At 49.5% G+C, this 21,914-nt stretch overlaps 1 protein-coding gene across 5 annotated transcripts in view; it reads right to left on the bottom strand.

The window, feature by feature from the left end:
• The window catches only part of FOXP1 (forkhead box P1), a 410,233-nt gene that overhangs the window by 382,188 nt on the left and 6,131 nt on the right, over window positions 1-21,914 (bottom strand). The window contains exon 1 of one of the 5 annotated variants that reach the window (XM_062008069.1): window positions 661-679. The exons of the other annotated variants lie outside the window; for them this stretch is intronic. The gene's annotated coding sequence lies outside the window, so the exon portion shown is untranslated. Of the gene's footprint in view, window positions 1-660; window positions 680-21,914 lie in introns of those variants that run through there. 5 annotated transcript variants of the gene reach the window in all.

Below are 21,914 nucleotides of genomic sequence, written 5' to 3' on the forward strand. Positions count from 1 at the left end.
CGCGCAGCGGGAAGTTGCGCTGGGCTGGGGAGGCGCGGATGTTTATTCAAACACTTCGCCTCCCAAAAAAAAAAGAAAAAGGGGGGGGGGGATGGGCGCAGCGAGCCCCAGGGACCCGGGGTGGGGGAGGATGCGCGGCGCGGAGCTCCGCGTCTGCGGAAGGGACTGCGCGAGCGGAAAGCCGCAACAGGTGCTTGGGGGAAAGGGGAAAACGGGGCAGCCGGGCTCGGTGCGGAGGGTGGGGGGGGCGCGGCCCCGCCGCAACTTCTTGCTCCGAGTGCTGAAGTTGGGGCGTGCGCGCCCCTTGCGCGGCAGCGAAGAAGGACCCGGCGGAAAACACGAGGAAAGCGGGGGAGGGGGAGAGAAGGGTGGGTGGGGGGGCAGGAGGCGCCGCATCCCACTCTCCGCGGAGGGTGCGCGCAGAGCGGGGCGGCGGGGGGGGGGGGGGGAAGTTTCCAAAGTGGGCGGGTAGGGGGTGCGGATCGTTCCGCAGCCCGGAGAGAGGGGGTCCGCATCCGCGCACCGCCGCGCCAACCCCCCGCCCCATCGCTACCACGCCGGCGGCGTTCGGAAGGGGGGGCCGGGCACGTGGGGCCGGCGGGGGGAAAAGTGCAACAGCCCCGGAGAACCGGGGAAAGTGTCGGGGGGCGCCGGACTCACCCGCAGGACTCGGCCTGCCGCTGCCCAGCACGGCGCGGCCCCGGCGCGGGCGGGCGGCGGCGCGGAGCGGCGCGGGCTGCCTCTCCGTCCCGTCCCTCCCTCCCGTCCCTCCGGCACGCCGAGCCCGGGCGGCGCGGCGGCGTGCTCCGCCGCTCGGTAAATAACAATAGAGCCCTCCGCTCGGCGCCGCGCCCGCGGGGCCCCGCACGCCGCCCCACCGCGCCCCCGCCCCGCGCCGCCGTCCGCGCCCCCTCCCCGCCCCGCGCAGCCCCGCGCCGCCGCCCGCGCGGGCGGGCCGGGGGCGGCCCGCGACACCCCCGCGGAGGGAGATGTTGTTATTTTTTGCTGTTGTCAGTCTCTGACGTCACATCCACCTGCTGGGTAAACAAGGCTCGGTGCAAGGGAAAAATAATAATAAAAAAAATAATAAAAGCCGGGGCGCGGGGGGGTGAGCGCAGAGTGGAGGGAGGAGGCGAGGGGTGGAAGCTCCGCCGGCGCGGAGCTCCGCGGAGGACAACCGGAGGGGGCGGGGCAGGCCCGCGGGGAAGCTGAAGTAGCGGCGGAGCGCGCCGCGGAGCGCTGCGCGTCCTTGCGCGCCGCCGAGGAGAGTTCAGCGCGGGGGCGGCCGGGCGGGCCGGGGCCGCCCCGTCGGCGGAGGGCAGCGCCGCGCCCCGCGAGCAACTTTTCCGCAGTCGCTCCCCGCGGCGTGCCGGGGGGCAAGGGGATGTCAGGCCCGCGCAGCTGAGACCGCGGGAGACCTTGCAGGGCCTTCCGCGGATGCCCGCGGAGCCCGCCTTACCTGCGCGGAGCGGCGAGGCGGGCGCTGCCAGCGCTCCTCTTCGCAGCGCACGCCTCTGTTGGCGCAAACAGTGCTCAGAAACACTGCGCGGGCGCGCAGCGGCGCGCACCGGCCGCGGAGACACAGCGACCGGGCCGAGCGTGGTGCCGCTCCGCGGGGAGCTGCCCCGGCGCAGGCTGCGGTCCGGGCTGCGGGTCCCCATCCCGAGGAGTGCGCGGAGCGGCAGCGCTCCCGGTCGCGCCGCCGGGGCTCCCGCGGAGGGACCGGTGGCAGCGCCCGCGGGAGAGAGGCCGAGTGAGGGCGAGAGCCGGGAGCGCCCGGCCCCAGACTCCCCTCAGACCCTCGGCACCGGAAAGTTTAACATCACCGGCGGCCTCGGCCCGGATAAGGAGCAACCAGCGACCGCGGGAGCTCCCTTGGCGGCGGCCGGACACCGCGGATGTTGCGCGGGGGGGAGCGGGGCTCCGCCGGCCAGCATCCTGCCCTCAGCCGGAGTCACGGGCTCGGCGGCCCGGGAGCACCCGGGATCTGCCGGCGGCGAGGGCCCGCGGAGCTGCCACCGTCCCTGCCCGGGACCGGGAGTCAGTGAGGCAGCCGCAGAGTTTCTGAGACACAGACCTGGGCCGGGAAAAAAACCCTATTTTTTTTTTCCCCTTCTGCCCGCGGGGACCCTCCAGGACCCAATTTGCTTTGCCCTCCTTTGTTTTTTTGGCGATCGCCTTTGAATTCCCTCAGGACGGACACAAAGCTCCCGGGCCGGCGGCGGGCTGGGGGGGAGCCGGCTTTAAACATGGCCAGAAGCTGCAGCAGGCGGCGATCCGACCCGCCGCCGCGGTGGAGCCGCGCCGGGCCTGTCCCCGTCCCCTCCCGCACCCGAGGCCGTGCGGGTGCAGGGCTGGGCCCGTGTCCTCCCCGCACCCGCACGGGCAGCAGCGCCGGGCCCGTCCCCGTCCCCCTCGCACCCGAGGCCGCGCGGGCTGCAGCGCCGGGCCCGCGGCGCCATCTCTCGGCTGAAGCGGCCCATGGGCCGCTCCGCCGGCAATTAGCACCTGAGATGAGGGTAATGGCAGGTACTTACGCCTCATTCATTATGTTTTAAATAATTAAGCGGGGGAGGGGGGGGAATCGCTGCAAATAAATATTTGCCAAGGTGATGTTTGCGCAGTGCTGTGGTGTCGGCGCCGGGAAGCGGCCGCTCGGTCAAGCCAGCCTTGCCAGCGGGGCAGGGAGGGTGCCCACTGGCTTCAGGAACACATACAGCCACCTCCAGCCTCTTGTTTAAGGTCTGGTTCGTGTTTCTTTAACGGAAAGAAAAAAAAAAAAAAAAAGAGATGAACCTAGCAAAACAACTTCTAAAAATTACTATTAAAAACCCGCATTTTTTAATGAAAAGAGCATATTTTAAACACTCCCCCTCCTCCCCCTTTAGTGTTCTAGAAAATACTTGTTTTACGTGCTGTCCTGGAATAAACGTTTATTGGAAACTTTGTCTCCTGGTTTTAGCTTTGCAAATCTAAACCAGCACATCAACTCTGTAAAACATGATTAAGTCCACAGACAATACCAGCGGTGGGACTTCTCCCTCCCCCTCCGCCAGTGTAGCTGCTAATTGTACTTGAATTGTTTACTGCTGGACTGTTTTACGAGTGCCTGGAGAAAGATGCTTGATATTCCCACCACCAGCACAACCATCCCAGCAGCAAATGCCTGGCAGATTTTGGCAAGGGTGTGCACAGGCTACAACTACAGCTTGTTAACTAAAAAAAAAAAAGAAGAATATGAAGGTGATGACGCCTCTGTAATTATAGGTGTTACTTGTTTGAAAGTCAGAATGTTTTCCAAGCTCCTGTAGTGCCACACCTCCCATGTCCCAGGAGCCAGGCCTTGGAGTCTTTTCTGCTTTAGTCACCGGTTTATGAGGCTTTGCAGAACACATCACCAGGCTGCATGGCTGCTTCCCAGGCCACTTCATGCTCTCACGTAGGTGCAAAGCCCATGCAGGTACTTGGCTATTATTATACCTTTTACATCAGGCATGAAAAGTAGAGCTACGTACTATGTACTGGCCCAAAAAGTTGGGGGACATTAAAGAGAAATATACACTGTTTTCACAGCCTGGCTTTATGGTTTTCTGACTTTGTTTCAGATAAGCCAAATGTTCTCACTGTAGTACTCAGAAGTGAACCTGTGAGTACCATCACCCTGCAGCTCTGGAGGAATCAGCAGTGGCTGCTCTCTACATCCCTCACTGTGTGTAGGATCAGAGCAGTCTGGCAATAGATACCCTTCAAAAAGGCAGAGGTGCAGTTCTGCCCATTGTTCACATGTGAGATGAGTAACGCCAGACATTTCTTTCACTGGGAGAACTTCAAGGACGGGAAGAGTAGATTTGGCCATGAGGGGGAATTTTAAAAGGCATAAACATCCAGCTTATAGGCTGGATCCAATGCTATTGGCAACACTTGCACCAACTTTAGTCAAATCCTTTCTCCAACTGGGGAAATCCCACAAAAAGATGATAGTAATGTGGCACAACCAAAGTCTCAAGTTGACTTGTCTGACAAAAGGAAATATATAAAACTATGTCCTCCCAAATCAGGGCCAGAATCAGACCTAGATAGTTTTTTCAATAAAATACTGGTGTATATCATCTCTCAAAACAAAAGGTGCAATTTTTTTTCCCAGCATCCCAAACTTTGGTGCCTGTTTTGCAAACACATTCATAACCCTCCTTCTGCTGTTGTTGACTTTGTTTCCCTGGTCAGCAAAAGCAATGTCCTGGCCTGTATTGAGAGGATGAGCAGAAAAGGAAGAAGGCTGTGGTGCCTGGCAGGACAGGGTTGCCCTGTAGCCATCCTGAGGGACAGTGCTGGGCTGGTGAGAATGCTGCTTATGAAGAGGACAAATTGCTGGTTCTGCCTGATGACAGCACGATCTAGGGAGAGCAGCCAGTGTACAGTTCTTGTTCCTGTGGGGGCAACGAATGGCTGTTGTATTTGTGTTGGACTATGAATCTGCCTGAATTTGGTAGAGATTCTGAAATGAATATTCATGGGAATTAATGTCATTTAATTCCTGTTGCTTCCTGAATATAATGACATGCTGTACATGAATAGGCAAACACCACAAGATATCCAATCTTGTTGAAAGTCTATGACCAATTAAACACCACAAGCTGGACACTTGTGCAATAATGAAGGTGTACAAAGCCCTACCAAGACATGGCCTGACTTCAGGAGAGGAGATGGGCTGGAGAAGAAGCCAATAAAAGAGGGAAGATTTACATTTGGGAAACAAACAATGCCTTTAGAGATGGAAAATATGATTCAAAAGGTATTTTAATACAAGCTCTTTCCCAGGTATTTGTTCTGAGATAGGGACTACACTAAACATTTGTGTTCTCATGCAAAAGAGCTTTATTTTTTCCCCTCCCTCACTCACAGAAAAACATCTTTCAGGGCCTCTTATTCCTGGCCCTCCTTGAGACTCAACATCTCTCAGAAGACCTTCAGCACATCCTACAAACAAGAAATGCCCAAGTCCAATCCTTTTTCCTCACAGCAGCCTGCCTGCCAAAGTTCATGCTGTTCCTCCAGTAAAGCAGCAGTAATCAGCTCAGTATTGAAGCAAAACCCGTCCCCAGCATCAGTGCTACCAACCCCTGTCCTAACATAACAAGGACTCTTCCCAAAATATTTGGGCTTGCCCTGTCACAGTGAGAGGTGTTCAAGTTCATCTCTCTGTCAACAATGCCAGGTGTCTCCTGAACCTCCGGCGCCCGAGCCAAGAGGGAGAGCTCAGAAGCACAGGAATAATCATTATTCACATTACTAAAACATTACGGAATGTTTAAACAGATAACGTAACAAAATCCTTCACAGCAACAACAACAACAAAAAAATGGTGTTTATTATTTATCCCAGTCAGATCGAAAAATGAACTCAATCTCCTGGAAAGCAAAAGCAAGGCTCCTTTTTGGTTTTTTGGCAACTGACAACCACCAAAAAAAATATTCTATTGTGCTGGCTGTGCCCCTTTGAAGGGACTGATATTCACTGCAGCTCTTGATAAACCAACTGGCAAATTGAGGGGAGGGGGAGGGAAAGGAGAATGACTCAAAGCCAAACACAAACATCGAAGAAAAAACACCCCCAAACCTAGTGAAACCAAAAATCCAAGAACAATTTCATTTTGAGTCAATCTGAAGATTTCATTTCAATTTTGATTTTTTTGAGGGAATAAGGAAAAAAAAAAAGACACACACCCCCTTGCTTGAAAATAAAATTAAAGGACATTTTGAACACAAAGTAGTTTCAAAATGAAAAATCAAAGTGTTTCATGTCAGAAGTGTCAAAACTAACAGCTTCAGCATTTGTCAGAGCTTTTTTGAGTTTTTATAAATGACAAGTTTGGCATGTGTGCACAAACCATTTTGGTGCTGCTGAATCTGCATTTTTGCATGCAAAAAGAGACAAAAAAAGATTGGGTGAAGTTTTGTGCACAGAAGCCCCATTGCCATTTGTGTGGGGGCCAACTGCTCTCCCTCCAGGGCTTCAGTGCCACGGGGCCACCCCACGCCTCTCTTTGGGTTATTCCTGTTTTACCATTGGCTTTGCAGGACTTGGGAGGCCTGGTCTTTTCCAGAACTAGTTCCCTGCTTAGCAGAAGGAGGTACAAAGGTTGGGAAGAGACTGACTGTGCGTCTCTGGGTTGATGTGCTGCTGTGTGACAGGCAGCCATGGACTTACTCCAAGCTGACGTGAGGTGACGTTTATTAGCCTGGTTCCTAACTGCCTTAACAAAGCTGCAGGGTAAGCTCCCTTTCACTGGCTCACTGCCTTCCTGAAGCGAGGGGTTTCAAACAGTGTTTTCTCCTGAGAAGCCTTACCTAGAAGCAGGGCAGGGATGGAAAATGGAGTATAGATCTGGAATCAGGCATTTCACTTAACATCTCAGAATTACATAAAACACTATTGCTACTAAAATTTACCAGGAAGCATTTACAATATTAGCAACTGAATATATTCTTGCAATGAAACCAGCAGCCAGATAGATTTTGCAGCATAGCTGCTTTGCTGCAAGTTTGGGACAGTGCTTATTACCCAGGGAGGGCCAAAAAAAAAGTCTTTGGTGCAAGCACCATCGACCTGCAGTTGCTTCTGCAGATAACACACCTACCTGCCTTTTGCTACCAGATTTCTGTCATGCTTTCTACAGCTCTTCGATGACAGCAGCACTTCTTGCTGTATCTTGACAACTTCTAATTAACCCAATCTCAGCATCTTTGAAGCTTCCATGGAAAGCCAATGTACTTCTCTAGAGCAAAAGACCAGATTTCAAACATTGTTTCCTTCTCTGACTTCCAGGACAGCCTTTACTCCATGAGGGCTTCAGAAGGCGAGTCATACAATTCTGAGTGCTGAGGATCAGACCAGCTCCTTCCCTGCTCTCCCTGGAAGGTGGTACTGGAAACAAGCAGAGATGGAAACAAGTTTCTCACATCTTGGTATTCCTGGGCCTTCTCAAACCCCCACTGTGGAGGAGCACACGCTGAAATCCCCACCAGGACTTGTCCTGTTTTCAGCTTGTCGTGAAACAACCAGCCCCATCTCACTGAGACGGTCTCTTCGCTCTCTGCTCTCCTCTCCCCAAAAGTTAAGCATCTTCTGTGAAAGAGAGAACATTAAGAGCAGCTTTCCCAGTGAAGGATTTTCTGTTGATGCTATCTCAAAAGTGTACTATGCTGAAATATTTTCATCTTAATTTTTCCACTATTATGACTCTTTTTTAGTCCAAAAGTCCAACATCAACAAAGATTAAAGCTTTTACTCCAGCTACATATCTACGAAAACAGCAGTCTCCCGTGTCTTGGGAGATAAACACTACCAGATGCTCCAGTAAACACCAGAAATGGGAGAGAAGGAAAAAAACATAATCCAAAGCAGTGACCAGGAGAAGGAAAGGGTTGAAAATAAGTTACAAATAGCAGAAGATGAGACCAGAAAAGTAAATTCCTGGTGGTTCTTGCTATGTGGCAGTGAAGAGGTTAAACCCCTGTATGCTGCCATCTCTAAGACAGAATCAGTTGTTATTGCATTGATAAAACCCTGGGTTGTGTTTTCCTTGTCCATTTTGACCTGTATCTGACGTTAGCATTGCAAATGATGTCTGCTGCCATTCAACTAGTCAAAGTGAGCGGACAGAAACAAGACAGAGAGCTTGGCAAAGACGGTACTAATGGAAGGGGTGGGGAAAAGTCTGATTTACATGTAATTAATTATTATTTATGTAAAAACCATATCGTTGTGGTGGTTCTTGACATCATTTAAAGCCTCTTTTCAAAAGAGGAGTCTCCCTTGTTAGTGCACTAATCTCTTCTGTGCTGCGAGTATGAATTGTGACCCAGCAGTAGCTGCGTTGGCCTATCACCACCACTTGCAGGGTTGACATCCAAGTGCCCAGAAGAGCTAAGCAGAATCATCCTGCCTCCTCCTAAACAGGGGAATCTGCATCACCAGGGCCACAAGAAGCTAGAGTCATTTGGTGGGAAACGGTGAGACCTTAGGCCAATGTTATGCAGCAGATGACAGAGTTATGCATAGCTGTTGTGAGGAAGTTTCAGAGGAAATAAATGTGTTTTCTTCTGAACTTGTAAAATTATTAACTTATTTCAGCATCTAATCACAAAATAATTACCTAGGCCAGCCCCAAGGTTTCTTAGCAATGCTGAGACACAATCCAGCACAGCCAAAAGCAAAAGCTCCCACGGGAAGACATCAATCTTGTCCTGTACAAATGAAACTAGTCCACAGAAATGAAGGGCACAGCTCCATTCCAGCTCTTTCCAAATTCACTTGTCTCAGCTGTAGCTCCAGTACAGCTTCCAGACATATCCCTGCCCACTACTTTTCAGAGAAGCTAGGTCAGACCTCAAGTGCATGGATTACATATGGCAGCGTGACCTAATTTATTCGGGCTCCTCTGGACAAAATCTATACAGTTGAAATCTTATTGGCAATGTCTCATTGGCTCTCTCTAATTTGCCAAAGGAGCTGCTGGGCAGGAAACTCAATGTCAGTGATGGTAGGGACAGATTAAAAGGAGACAGACTCAAAAACAGGCAGGTCTCAATCAACCTTAATAAAGAAAAACAAACCACAGCACTACTTGGAGCAATTGGATGGGGTAAGAACTTTGGCTCGAGCCTGGGCTCAGAGGCTGGAGCAGGTGGGATGGGCAATGCTCATCAGAGGAAGGATGTCACCTGAACAGATGGTCCAATCTAATCAACAAATTCAAGGATTTGTTTTAAATTTTCTTTTAAAGTTGTTTGGGGTTGTTTTGTTTTGTTACAGCCACGTTTACCATAGGGACAAGTAGGCTACACTTTCTATTCCAACCTTCAAACTTTGTAAAACTGTAGAAGATCAGTAGAAGGACAATTCTTCCTAGTGAAATTAGCACAGCCACAGAGCAGAAACACTGTCAGAGCTACCAGAAGCTTTCTTTTCCTGGTCAGCCTAGAGACCGGATGTTTTGCTGCAAATGCTTTGGCTCTCAGTGCTCTCTGCCATCTTTGCACATCAAACATCTGCAGAGTAAAGACTGTATTTTGAATCTCAGCAAAATTTCAGGCTTTCAGAGGGGCTGTTATTTCTGCTGTGGGTTTTTCAGAGAGAAGAATTTATTTCAATGGGAAATCTCACACCCAAGAACCTTCTGGCTGTTTATTCCCCTGGCTAACACATTACAGCTTCCACCCCGATACTGTGGCAGTCAGAGACGCATTTCCATCAACCCTCTGACTTGGTTAATTGCATCAAATAATTTGTTTATGAAGTTCATTTCTGCAAAGCCCAACCTGGAAGCAGGTATTCATCCTCCCAGATAGAAGCCCTTTTGCTATAATTTCTTTTAAAGTCGAAGTTGATCTTTATCTACAAAAGGCTAGAGCAATAAGTATTTAGTGTGTTTAGAAAACACCTCTCTTTCACCACACCTGCAGCCCTGCTGCCAACTTTCAGCCATGTGGACTCTCCACTGCTCTGGGAGACTGGTGCAGTAAACAACGCTGTTTTCCCTGGCCTCCCTTGTAATGGGTACCTCTCCCCAAAGTCTTTACATACACCCTAAAGGTCTTTAGACAGCTCCGTTTTCCACAGCATCTTCCCTGCTTCTGCAGGGGTGTTGGGCTAGATGATGTCTAAAGGTCCCTTCCAACCCCTACCATTCTATGATTGGGTGGTGGCAGCTGATGGCAGTTGAGTTTTCCTCCCCTTCCTCTAAGTCATCCTGTTAATGACTTTGCAGGAGATGCAGAAGAGTCTTCACTCTTGAACACGAGTGGGATTCGTTTCAGGAGTTACTCCTAAGATTTACGTTTGTTTCTTCCCCGCCCTTGACGTAAGACACAAATGAAATGCTGTCCTTTTCAGGCTTCTGAGGAAAATTTGTTACAAATCTGCAGCTGTCTCCCACGAGCTGCTTCTATCTGACAGAATATAGTGTCCCATAAGCCTCTTCCTTGACATCTCCAGTGTTCACTTCAGTCATAGCAATGCCACTGAACAAACAAACTTCAAAGTAAAAGCAATGCCAGAGCCAGGGAGACATGCCTGGAGGTGAGAGAACTGGGCTACTAAAACTCTCAGCATCACCCTGGTGCCAACAACCCTGTACTTTTTGTGCTTCTAATTTCTGCAGTTTCTTGTAATGGTTTCTTAAAACAGCATTTCATTCTAGAGGTGAAAGGAGTAGTCAAGGGTTAAATCAGAGCCACCATCCCCCACCCCGTCTATTCACAGCAGAAGGAAATCTGTCTCTCTCCCACCCCTCAGCATCCTGTCTCTGCTGCCTTGGAAAACACACAAATCCCTTACAGCTTCCTGAGGTGCAGAGACCTCAGCCCACTCTCAGCCACCCTCCGACCCTGTGGCATCCTGGTTTCCCCAGGGCAGACCCCTCTTCCTGGGGTCTCATGGCACAGCAGCTCCTTCTCCCCCACTCACCTGGCCAGAAGAGCCAGCTCAGAGTGTTACCCAGCAGCTGCTCTTCCTAGCCAGGTGCTGGAACTTGACCTTGGATACAGCAAATACCCTGCAGCATGCACAACTCATCCTTGATCACAGCTCAATTACTCCTAAGGGACTTTTTTCCCCCCTTACCGGGTCTACTCCAATGGCTCATTTTCTCTTTTCTATCTGCTGCTGATGGGGACAGCCAGAAGGGATTTGAAGTTGTTCCCTCAAGGTTGTCACAAGATCATCTGATGCGTTCCTCACGGGGCACCCAAGAGTTTCCCCATCCCTGTGGCTCCAAGGACCCAAGGCATACTCATAGCAATTTTGAGACAGGGAACCCACAGGCAAGTTTTAGCATTAAACCAAGTCACCCAAGCCTTGGGAAGTCCCTCAGAGGTCACACAGGTGTCACTGCTTTCCCTATATGGCATTTGAGTACTGCTGAGCTCACTTGCCTCTGCTGAGCAGCTAGGCCAGCTCCACAGCCACAGATCCTCACTCTCCTCCCCTCCAACAGGCTCAGAAAACAGACCAGCCATCCAGCTCCTCCTTGAGATATAGGGGATGGGTGCTATGAGGAGAAGCCAGCCCTTGGCACCTGAGAAGGCTCAGCATCACTCAGAGCACCCTGAAGCCATCCCACCCACTACAACTGTATGGCACAGCACAGCCAGGTGCTCAATACCCACAGAGCAGCATCACCTCAGAGCTGTGCCTGTGGCTAATAAGTGTGGTTTGAAGCACAAAACAGCCAGGTTACCTCTGGTTCGTGAGCTGGAGCATGTTGCTCTCTGCTCTAGAGCCTCTGAACCACATGCCACACGTTACACACAGAGAAGCATGCCCCAAGAATGCTTCCAAAGGGCAGGTACTACACACTGTGCATCCACGTGGGCAAGCTGTGCAGCCTAACTAGGGCACTGGGAATTCACACCCCAGCTCTCTGCGCTGTAACTTGTCCGTGGACAAGCCCCACGTGGCTTCTTCCAACGCTCCTGGTCACGGGGGAGCGGCACAGAGAGCTGCAGTGTTGCCAAGTCTAAACATTCAAAATAATGAGTCATAGTTTCCAAAAATCATCTCACTGGTATTAAAGAAAAAATTAAAAAGAAAAGAAATTTAATGAATTCTGTTGAAAATCTTTCAGAAGACACCCAAAAGTTTCTCCACAGCTAGCGCTAGAAACTCAAGCAGAACCAAGCACATGACAGAAAGCAGAAGTAGCAATTTTCATGCATTCTCATGATTCCAGAAGCTGGAGCTTTAAGAAGAAAAAAATCACACCAAAACAACAAAAAGCTTATGATATAAGGATTATGATTTGGCTAGCAGCAGAAGTAAAAAACTCATGATTTATGAGACAAACCTCATCTGAGCAACTCAGCTCAAAAAACTTGGAAAAAGAAGGTGAACCATTCCAGCATTGTGTTGGCTGCCAAAATAACAGAAACAATCGTGCAGCATTTCAACACGAGAAAAAAAAATTAATGAGATTTGTTCCACTTTCATGAACTCAAAGACAAACAGATGTTGACAAAAAGACATTGCAAATAGTTATTGCTGTTCTTCAGCCGAGCTCAATTTGCAGCGGTGCGAAGGCACCTTGTTCATTGCCCTGTACTCCCTCACACAGAGCACTCCGTGTCTCTGCACGCTGTGTGTTCCTTCATGTCTTTTACCAACACAATGGGTTTAATTTCCATCTCTTCTATGCCAAGTTAACAGTCACAATTAATTATTCTCCTTTATTCTGCAAGAACACACCTGTACCTGGTACTTCCCTAAGAGGCACAGACCTTGTTTCAAAGACACATGAAAAATCCCCACTCCTCAGTAACATCTGCACCCTTTAATATGATTCTATAATTTGGACTACAAGTACTAAAGGGACTCAGCTGGCTCCTGTGTACTACTTTCTGTCATCTTTCAGCACTGAATAAACCCTTAGTGTTATTTACTCCAGCTCAGACCTGTAAGACTCAACCTAAATAATACCAAGATCCACGAGGCACTTTTCTGGAAGAAGGCTTCAGAAATGAATCCCACATCCAAATTGAAGATGACGCTAGCACTGGTCTCCTTTCAAGGCAATCCAGATGTTCACTAAAGTGATTAGGAAGTGGTGTGTATCCAATATAAGATACTCTGCATTGAACTAATGCATTTATTTGCTCTGAATGGTTTTCCAGTTCAGGGCAGCACTTTGCCTGTCACAAGTAAAGTGCTTTGACAGAACACATGGACATTTCTGCTGCTTAAAGTGAGCCAGCAAACAAACTGGCCAGCAAGCCACATGTCACAAAAGAGTCCAAAGTAGTACTCTCTGATATATTTATTTCCTGGTCAACTAAATGTACAAGTTCAGGTCTCATTTGTCAGCATCCCAGGTATCCACAGCCATTTGAAAGGAAGCAAATAAACATAACAAGGTTACTGCAGGGTCTTTGAGTTTTCACTCTGTTCCTGGTTAGCACTAAAACTAGGTAATATCAACCTTTGTTTTGAAGAATGGAGACCAGGAGCTTGTCCTGGTTATTGGTGGTGTAGGATGTCTGCCCAGATGGACCTGGTTTGTTCCAAGCCATCTCCAAGGCAGATGTCCATGCTTGCAGGCACAGGGCTCTGGCACATAACCTGGCCCCAGTCAGATAACCATGACAAAGTAGGCAAGACCTGTCCAGAGCTAGCAAGAAGTGGCAGAGCCTTGTCTCATACAAGGGCCTCCTGCCTCTCCCAGAAGGACCTGTTGGTGGTTTATCATTCCCTTTGAGGAGGTGGAATGAGGATGAAGAACAGCTGAGAAAGTTCCTCTGTTTTACTGACATACTTAGTAATCCAAGAGAAATGATAGCCCTGTTCTTCATCCTTAGTGGAGAAACTGTCAGTGAATGTGTTGATTATTACCTCAGAAGCCTTGGTTTTCTATGAAAAATTACAGAAACAAGTTGCCAAGCAATCACAAAAACACTAAATCCAGAGGCATCACAATCTCTGCTAATGGAAAACACTGTGGTTCCATCTAGCTCAGAAAAGGCACCAGCCACCTCATCCCATCTGAGTTCAGCATCCACAAACACAGGCAGGTTCTTCAGCACTGTCAAGGTCCCTTTTGACTTTGGGCCTATGTCTCTTGCCCACTCAAGTTTCTCCTTGGGAAGAGAGGAGGAAAAAAAAAATGCAGATAAGAGAATGCAGCTGGGTTGTAATTTGTAGTTTCACAGTCCTCTGTGGATAAGCCCCAACACAATACATCCATTTGCCTGCAAATTGAGAATTGTGTTAAACCCACAGTAGTTCTAATGTAACAATATCTTCATGCTGAGAAACTTGAAGACTGCTGAGAAATACAGCACTTAAGCAGAACAAAAAGCAAATTCCCAGCAGCACCTTCCAACCCCATGTTTTTATTGAGTTTTAGTAGAAAAGAATTCAAAAATACAGAGGGCCTGCAGACCAGACTAGGCATTGTCTGCATTAATTTGGGGTATACATTACGTTCAGCTGATACTCAGATTTAAAAATTAACCCAGCATTCCTCCATGGTTTGGGATTTTGTGTTCTGCAGACACATCCCTGTTAGCCTTGCTTTTGTAAAGGTTCACCAGTGAAATATATTGACCTTTGTGAATTTATTTCTGGTGGAAGCTCAGTTTTTAGCAGCCACACAGATATTCAAACCCTTGCACCAGAGATTACAAACCTGAGCCACTTCTTGCAAGGATCTCCAGGGCCAATAAACTCTTTCCATAAGGGATATCAATAAGCAAAAAGTCCCTTTGTGAATGAGAGGAAGAAAACACAACCGGGGCATAACACTGCATCCTGGGACCTTCAGCAGCAATCCCACATCCTTCACCCTCCTAGAATGATAGGCTCCCTCTCCTAGCAACAAGACCTTGATACCCATGAAAAGCAGGTCTCCAGGGCCCTTCCACGGTGCTCTCATGTCCCAGGGGAGGGCTGATGCTCCACTGCCAATACCCAGCTACCTGGGAAGTAACACCAAAAAACCTCACCTAGTCCCACTACAAACCCCTGCAGCCTCCCAGGGCATACAGATAGCTCCCAGTTCTACCAAAACTACTTCTTCCCCAGCTTTTAATGGCAGACCCCTTTCAGGAGGTAATAAACCTCTCTGAGCAGACCCCAAAGAGTAGACCTACCTCCAACACAAGAGCTTCCCTCTCTCCCTGGGCTCCCATTCAACTGGCCATGATAGATAGGTGGCAGAAAGCTGAAATGTATGGGAGCCCCTTTCTCAGGAGCTTTATTTCCCTCTCTAAACTACCTCCTTGAAGAAGAGCTTACCTTCCTCGTGGGCTCTTATAGCCCTGGAGAGCTCTGGGAAAACAGCTTGGGCAGATGAAGCAGGTCAGGCTTGTTGCCTGCTCACAGGTGTAGGCGTTTTCCTCTTCTGAGCAGGACTGGAGGCTGCAGAAACACTCTGTGAACAATCTCCTACTCTGCTTCCTAGGGTGGGACAGCTGGCAGAGATATAGGGACCTCATCTCCAGGCTTTCTTGTCTGAACTGACACCTTCCAGTTAAAGGAGTTGGACCCTTTAAGTTAAAGGAATTTACATGAAGCAGACGAGGTGGCAAAATTAGGATTAAAACGGATCAGACATCGAGTGTTCAAAAAACATAGTAAAAATAACAAATCACAAGTGATTGGGGAGAATTAACATGAGCATCCTCACTGGAGCAAGATCTGCAAGCTGTGGCAGATAAATATGGCCATTTCTATCGGGTGTTGCTTTATATACACCCTGCCAAAGCAAATCATTGGGTGGGAAACGAAAACCAAGAAGGAAAAATATATATGTTTCTGATTATTCTCCCGTAATGTTGTGTTCTGTCATTATGGCAGATTGCTTAATTGTGCTGCTGATTACTTTTCCTGAATTCTTCCTACAGCTGTAGTTTTTGCAGTGCCGTGGAAACACTAATTAGCAGGAGGAATGTTGCCTTAAATTTTGCTGCAATGTATACATGTGAAAAAAGAAGAAAAGAAATCCTGGGAATTTACTTACTTAGTCCTCCTCTCTTGTTTATTTAACCCATCTCACTGCCAGTTTATCTGTCCCTCCTGTAACCAGGGCCTGGGCAAAGGTGGAGAGGTCATGGGTAGATATCCCCTGAAGACAGCTGCAATCCCAAGCAGCAGTTTGGATCAATCCTTTCCACCCCACAAAATTCACCCTGTAGAACCACCCGAATGAGCACTCACCGTAGCACGGACTAGTCTGCCTGTGTGTGTTTGCTACCAGGAATTACCTATCCACTGTGCAATATGCAAAATAAGCTGTCAGTACAGGAACATCTGCACGATGCTGTAATCTTACCGCAGATTTAGACTCCACATTCTTAATGATCCATCACGGGGAATGATTTGATGTTGTTTAACTCTTGTTTGGCTAAGCCGTGGCACGCGTTTGCCCTGCCTGCTCTGCAATCTATTCCTGCAATCTATCCACTTGCTAAGGAGAAATGCATCTCTTGGGTGTTTTTTTTTGGTGTAAATTAATGCTGTGACATTTAAATTCTTTTTCATGTTGTTGCTCTTAAGTGTGAACTGCTGCTTCAACCAACCTTCCTCTTCTTCTTCATCCTCTCTCCAGCAGAGAGAAGAGTGCAATTGCTCTTCACTCATACATATGGAGCCCTCAGAAAAGGGTCAAAGGGATCCCAGTCTTACACTTCCATAAACCCACCAGCATTGGACTGTTGGGATTTGCAGCAGAATTTGAGGGGAGGTTAAGCAGCACATGGGTGCTGTTTGTAGGATTTCTCTTTCTTTGAAGTAACTGATCTGTTGACCCGATCTGTTACTTCACTTTTTCTGTTTCTCTTTCCCGTTTAACCACGGACTGAGCCAGCCCCTCACCTGTGACCTGAGGCCAGCCAGCTCTGTTTAATCAGCACTTTAAGCCTCCAAGAGAGGAGGTTTTTGGCTGGAGTACCTGAGACTACTGCTCTTCTGTCAGGTCGGTTTGGGTTTGACTCCCCAGGAGGCTGCTCAGCCCACGCACCCCAGCGCAGCCACCTCACTTCCCAGGAAAGGAAACTTGAGTGGGATGAGAAACCTCTTGGGGTGCCCTCGCTGCCCAGCGCTGACTCACGAGCCGTGCCTGCGGGGCTGCCGCCCATCCCTGGGACAGTTTGGAGCCTCAGATCTTGCCTCAAGACGCGAGCGAGCGACAGCTGTTTCGGTTCACCAGCAGCACCAAAAAAGTCAAGACAAAGCAAATCAAAAGCGGGTTGGGCTGAGCTGTTTAACAGACTGAAACCCAAGGCGAGGAGCACAGCTCGGCTTGGCTTAGCAACTGCAGTGGGTGAGAAGTGCCTGAAACTCAGTGAAGTGGAGTCTGACTATCTGAAAGTTGGAAAGGAAACAAAAAACTCGGGCCCATTGAGTCCCATTTATGAGCACTTTGAGGCTCAGAGCAAGTGCTCGAGGAGCAGAGGCTATGTGCTGATGTGGATCTCTCAGTATGCATGTGCACAAAAACCATTGGCTTCTTCTTGCACATAATTTTATACCAATATATTGCTCCTGAAACACTGCTAAAGTGACTTGAACACACAGTGCTGCACACCAAGACTTCAGGATGCATCACACTGACCGAAGGCAGCTGTGCTGCTGGAACGTGTGTAGGCAGAAACCCTGGCACCTCCTGGGCTGCATCTCTTGTGCTTCCAACATCCTCTTAGAAGGACCAGATAGCATGAGCATGGCTGTCCCTGTGGTGCTGGAGGCACTGAAATTGGTCTGAGCCTGCCATGGAAGAGCTTGTGCATGCTCAGTGGGTGAGGTCAGTGCCTCTGGACATCTGGCAGCTCCCAACGGGCTGCCAGACATTGGGAAATCTGAGACAAACACACAAAAGCCTCCAAATCTGCCTGTACAAAACGATCAGGTGGAAAATGTCTGGAAAAACCTGCATGTATGGTAACTCCCTGCTCTGCAGCCTGCTTTGCTTTAGCCACAACTGAAAAGCAACCAGTTCTGGGATGGGCTTGGACACCTGCACTGTGCTGGGCTGTGGTGGGAGACACGTGAGCTGAATGTTATGGACCAGCAAAGTGCTGCTTTTGTGATACGAACCTCAGCGGTCCCCATGCCATGCACATCTGGCTGTACTGCTGGAGCAAAGCGAGCACGAGAGCACAGCAATACCTGGCATTTGTACTGGGCCAGTCACTGCTGGTTAGAAATGCTCCCACCCAGTCCTGCTTCAGAGCTTGGGCTTCTCTGGGGCTTGGGTTTATGGAGAAAGCATCCCTGAAGATGCTGCACAGCACATGTAGGACAAGCAGCAGCTGAGACATCCCTCTGCCTCACAACTGGAGAAGATGAGATGCCCCAAGGCTGTATGTTTTGTGGAGTCAAAATCTGGACCTTTATCCCTGAACCCACTCCACAGTCAGGTTCACTGAGGTCTTTAGGCACAAGAATCTCATTGAAGGACTAAATCCTGTTCATTTCACTGGACCTCTCTTCAAAGGGAGCAGTCCCTACCTGAAGAGCTTGCAGGTGAGGAGCAGCAATGTCAGGTAGCACACATCATTAAAAACCAGCACCACATACAGCAGATTATTAAAAACCAACAGCAGATACATGTCCTCTAGGAGAAGAGCCATTTTATCTGCCTGTTCCTAGTAAGTACAGGAAGATGTTTCGTGGTTGCCCTACGTATTAGGTTTGAATAATGTTTGACTGCACTAATCTGAAGTGCACAGCAGGGAATAAGGTAGTTTTTCCATCCTTCTGATTATATGTAAAATTTTTATATGAGCTTTTTTGTGGATTTGATTGCAGCAACTTGGGATGTTTCCCAGTTTACTCCTCTCCCCCGACAGTTTTCCTGGATCAGCTGCTAGTGAGCCCTGGTGAGACACATGGTATAAAATATTTGTTGCTTTAACATCTCAAACAACCTAGAGAGAGGAGGTCACGCTCTCCTGGCACATGGCCCATGTGCCGTGCCTTCCTTGTCTCCAAGGCCCTCTTTTAATATCTGCTGCAGCCGAGCAGCAGGGAGTGAGATGGTCCTGTGGAACCATCACAGCGACAGACGTGCAAACAGAAATCCACACTCTCCTTCCCTGGCACTCTCCTGCTGACAACCTTTCAGTTTGGTTAAGGCAATGACACGTTGGCTAGGAACGGCCTCACCCACCCTCTAAATGGCAGCACATGTAAGTCACTTTGCTACTTAAAGACCATGTTTCTTTGTTAGAGGGGATGCTGCAAAGTGCTTGAAAATAATGTTGGCTGCTGGGAGCCGCCTGCTCAATCAATGAGGGACATGACAGTCAATTACCCTCCCACTTTCTGATTGTCCCCAGCAATCAGCCCGGATCAATACCTTCAATCTCAATTGATAGCAGATATCAAATCCGAAATAATATGTTTCATTGTTTTGGAAGTGCTATCACATTGTGTACAGGCAGCCACTGCATTTATTTAACCATTCATTCCACTTCCATCTGGCCCAATTCAGCTGGGTGATGTGCTGGCCAAATGGCTGGGGCATCCTTTCAGCATGAGTGCTTGGCCACGAGCAGCTCAGCCTGAGCAGAGGGCAGCACACGACTACAGCTCATGGTCCCCAGGCAGGATGAGCTCCCTGAGAGAGGCTGTGTGGAATAATAAGGGTAAAAATAAAAAGTTTAGGTCACTGCAGCAGGGCAAAAACATGAATATCAAGTGGGAAACAGGTGCTGGAGAGAGGATGATCATTCGTAAGATGCTGCTCTACAGCACTGTGTGAGCAGGGCAGTCAGGAGATGGGCTGCAGCAGGGCCACTGTGGCTTCTCCATCCTTTGCCACCCCTCATCTCCCAGTTGGTGTTCAAGCAGTGAGGGCCTCTCTGTGTGTACTTGGCTTCCAGGGAGGGAGGGAGGGTGGTGGAGGAGCAGGAGGTTGTGCCTGCCTTTGTTTCAGGAGACTTAGCAAAGCTTCCAAATATTTGAAGAAGCCTTGTGCCAGGAGCTCTTTCAGAGTTTCCTTTAAAGATGCCAGTTCACACAGGCTTTTGTAACTGAGAGGGATCATTTACATTTGTAATGATTTAAACAAAAAAACATACACACCGGTATGGGTGTGATGAGCCAGGGCCCTGCTGTGGTAGTGGTGCAGGGATAGGGCTGCCTGGGAGAGAAACAGAGCAGTGGAGAGCTGCTCTGCACTCCCATCCAAAAGCCTTTTGGGCTTTGATCTTGGTGTCCTGCACACACTCCTGTAACCACGGGCTGCACAGCATCTCCCTGCCATTGGCATCTCTGAGTATCTGGGCCTCTCACCCTGCCAGACCCACTCTCTTGGTGGCCCTCCAGCACCTCCCTGTCCTTTGTACAGAGATATAAGCTCCTCCATGGGATGACCACAGCATCCAGAAACCCCCATGCTGACTCCTGGAGCACTGCTGCCAGGGACACACAGGCATCTCGGCAGTGAAGCCAAAGGTCTCTTCACGCAGCAATTGCTCCCTGAGGTGGAATCCCAACTCCACCAGTTGCCACTATAATGCTGCCAGCTCTTTCAGGCTTCACTGCAGGTAATTGGCTTCTTTAAAGCACCATATCCTGGGGTCAGACGGCCAAGGTTCTTGGCTTCCCCTTAAAAAGGCTTGGGGAGGGGTAGTAAAACTAGAAGGGGTACCTGCTGCATCCTTGGAGTCCTGAACCCAGGAGATCAGGATGCAGAAAGCAAAAACCACACTCTCTTAGAAATGATTCACTCTTGTGGTTGGCTTTAACAGGTCTGAACTGTGGGTACCCTTGGTTGCCACCCTCAGCTCCCTGCAGCATCAGGTAGCCCCACCAGGCACCTCAAGATGCACAAGCAAACACCACGAGCCCAGGCCAGAACCATGGCTGGCTGCTTGTATGGAAAAGGGAGGAGAAATACTCAGTTAATCACAGAATCATAGAATGGTGAGCGTTGGAAGGGACCTCTAGAGCTTATGCCCCTGCTAAAGTAGGTTCCACTTGATCAGGTGGCACAGGAATGTGTCCAGGCAGGTTTGAAAACCTCCTGAGAAGGAGCCTCCACACCCTCCCTGGGCAGCCTGGGCCAGGGCTCCCTCACCTCACACCAAAGGAGATTTTCCTCATCTATTCACCAGAGATGCTGAGCACAGCACAGCTCCAGCATGTCCCAGGGAGGAGCAGGCTGGGTGCTGCTGCTCATCACTGTGCATGTAGGAGATACTCCCCATGCCCCTTTGGCTTCTGCAACCCTGCTCCTTACAATCCCTAAACAAATATCCAAGGCAAGCAACCTCCCAGGGAAACTGAGATGCCCCAGAGTATTCCCTCAGCCCTTGCAGCCCCAGCTCCTGTCCTTACATCATCCTGCCCTGCACTTCTCAAGGCAAGGGCTGCAGGCTGCCCTTTTTAGAGGTCAGCCGAATGAAATCGATGCTGCTTAGCTGCCCGTGAGCGCCTTCATTTCAGTGTCCGCATGCGACAGAGGCAGGAGTGCAGCTGCAAGATAACGGAGCCCAGGCAGCAGCCGCGGCTGGCAGCGTGGCCCCGAGCCAAGGCGCTCCCGTGTTTAACACACACCACTTGTTGTAAGGTTGAACATCCATTTGGGGGCAGGATTCACCTACTTTCCTCCGCGCTCCCTTCTGAAAGCATCCTAACGCTTTACTTCTTGGTGTTTTCTGTTGATGAACAGGCTGTAATTGGTGCAAAACCATCCCGAATGGCTTTAGGAGGCCCAACCATATGACCATTGGCCCATTTACACCAAGTACCATCAGTCAAAGTTCATTTTACTTACAGGATGCTTAACCCAGAGTATTTTCCTAATAGGCATGGGCAGTGCTAAGAGTGCTGGGGACTTCTTTGACTTAGCATAAAAGGTAATTAATTATTCCCCAAAAGTCCTATTTGAAAAAAAAAAAATAATCCTTAAAAACTAAGTTTTTTGCCTTTGGAGAAAAAAAGAAACCCCAATGCCTCAAGGCTCCTGCCCAGGTGGTAGGTGGCTACTCATCAGAGAAGTGCCAGGAGGGCTGAGCATTGGCTGCTGGGCTGGATTCAGAAGGAGAAATGTCCTGTCTGCTCCTTGTCTGGACTTGAAAGCAACTATTGTGGGGTAAAAATAGGGGAAGAAAAGGGGACCCTGGAGAAATACAGGTTAAGTACATGAAGCTGCTGCTTTTTGTTGTACTTTATGAAACAGGCAGGGATAACACAGCTCACAGTACCAGAGAGAAGCAGATCTCCATGAGCAGTGGCAGCCCCAAAGTCTCTGAGTTCAGGTGGATTTCTGCAGCCTGTTACTGCCACAAAATAACTTCCGTGCTGGCACACTGCCCCCACTCTGGGTACCCCCCCTGACAAACCCCTTTTCCTATGGGGAGCCCAGGAAAAGTCAGGTGCCCAGAGAGGGAGTCTGCGTGAGTACCCCTTAGTGG

Source organism: Colius striatus, chromosome 15 (assembly GCF_028858725.1).
Source record: "Colius striatus isolate bColStr4 chromosome 15, bColStr4.1.hap1, whole genome shotgun sequence".
NCBI lineage: Eukaryota > Metazoa > Chordata > Aves > Coliiformes > Coliidae > Colius > Colius striatus.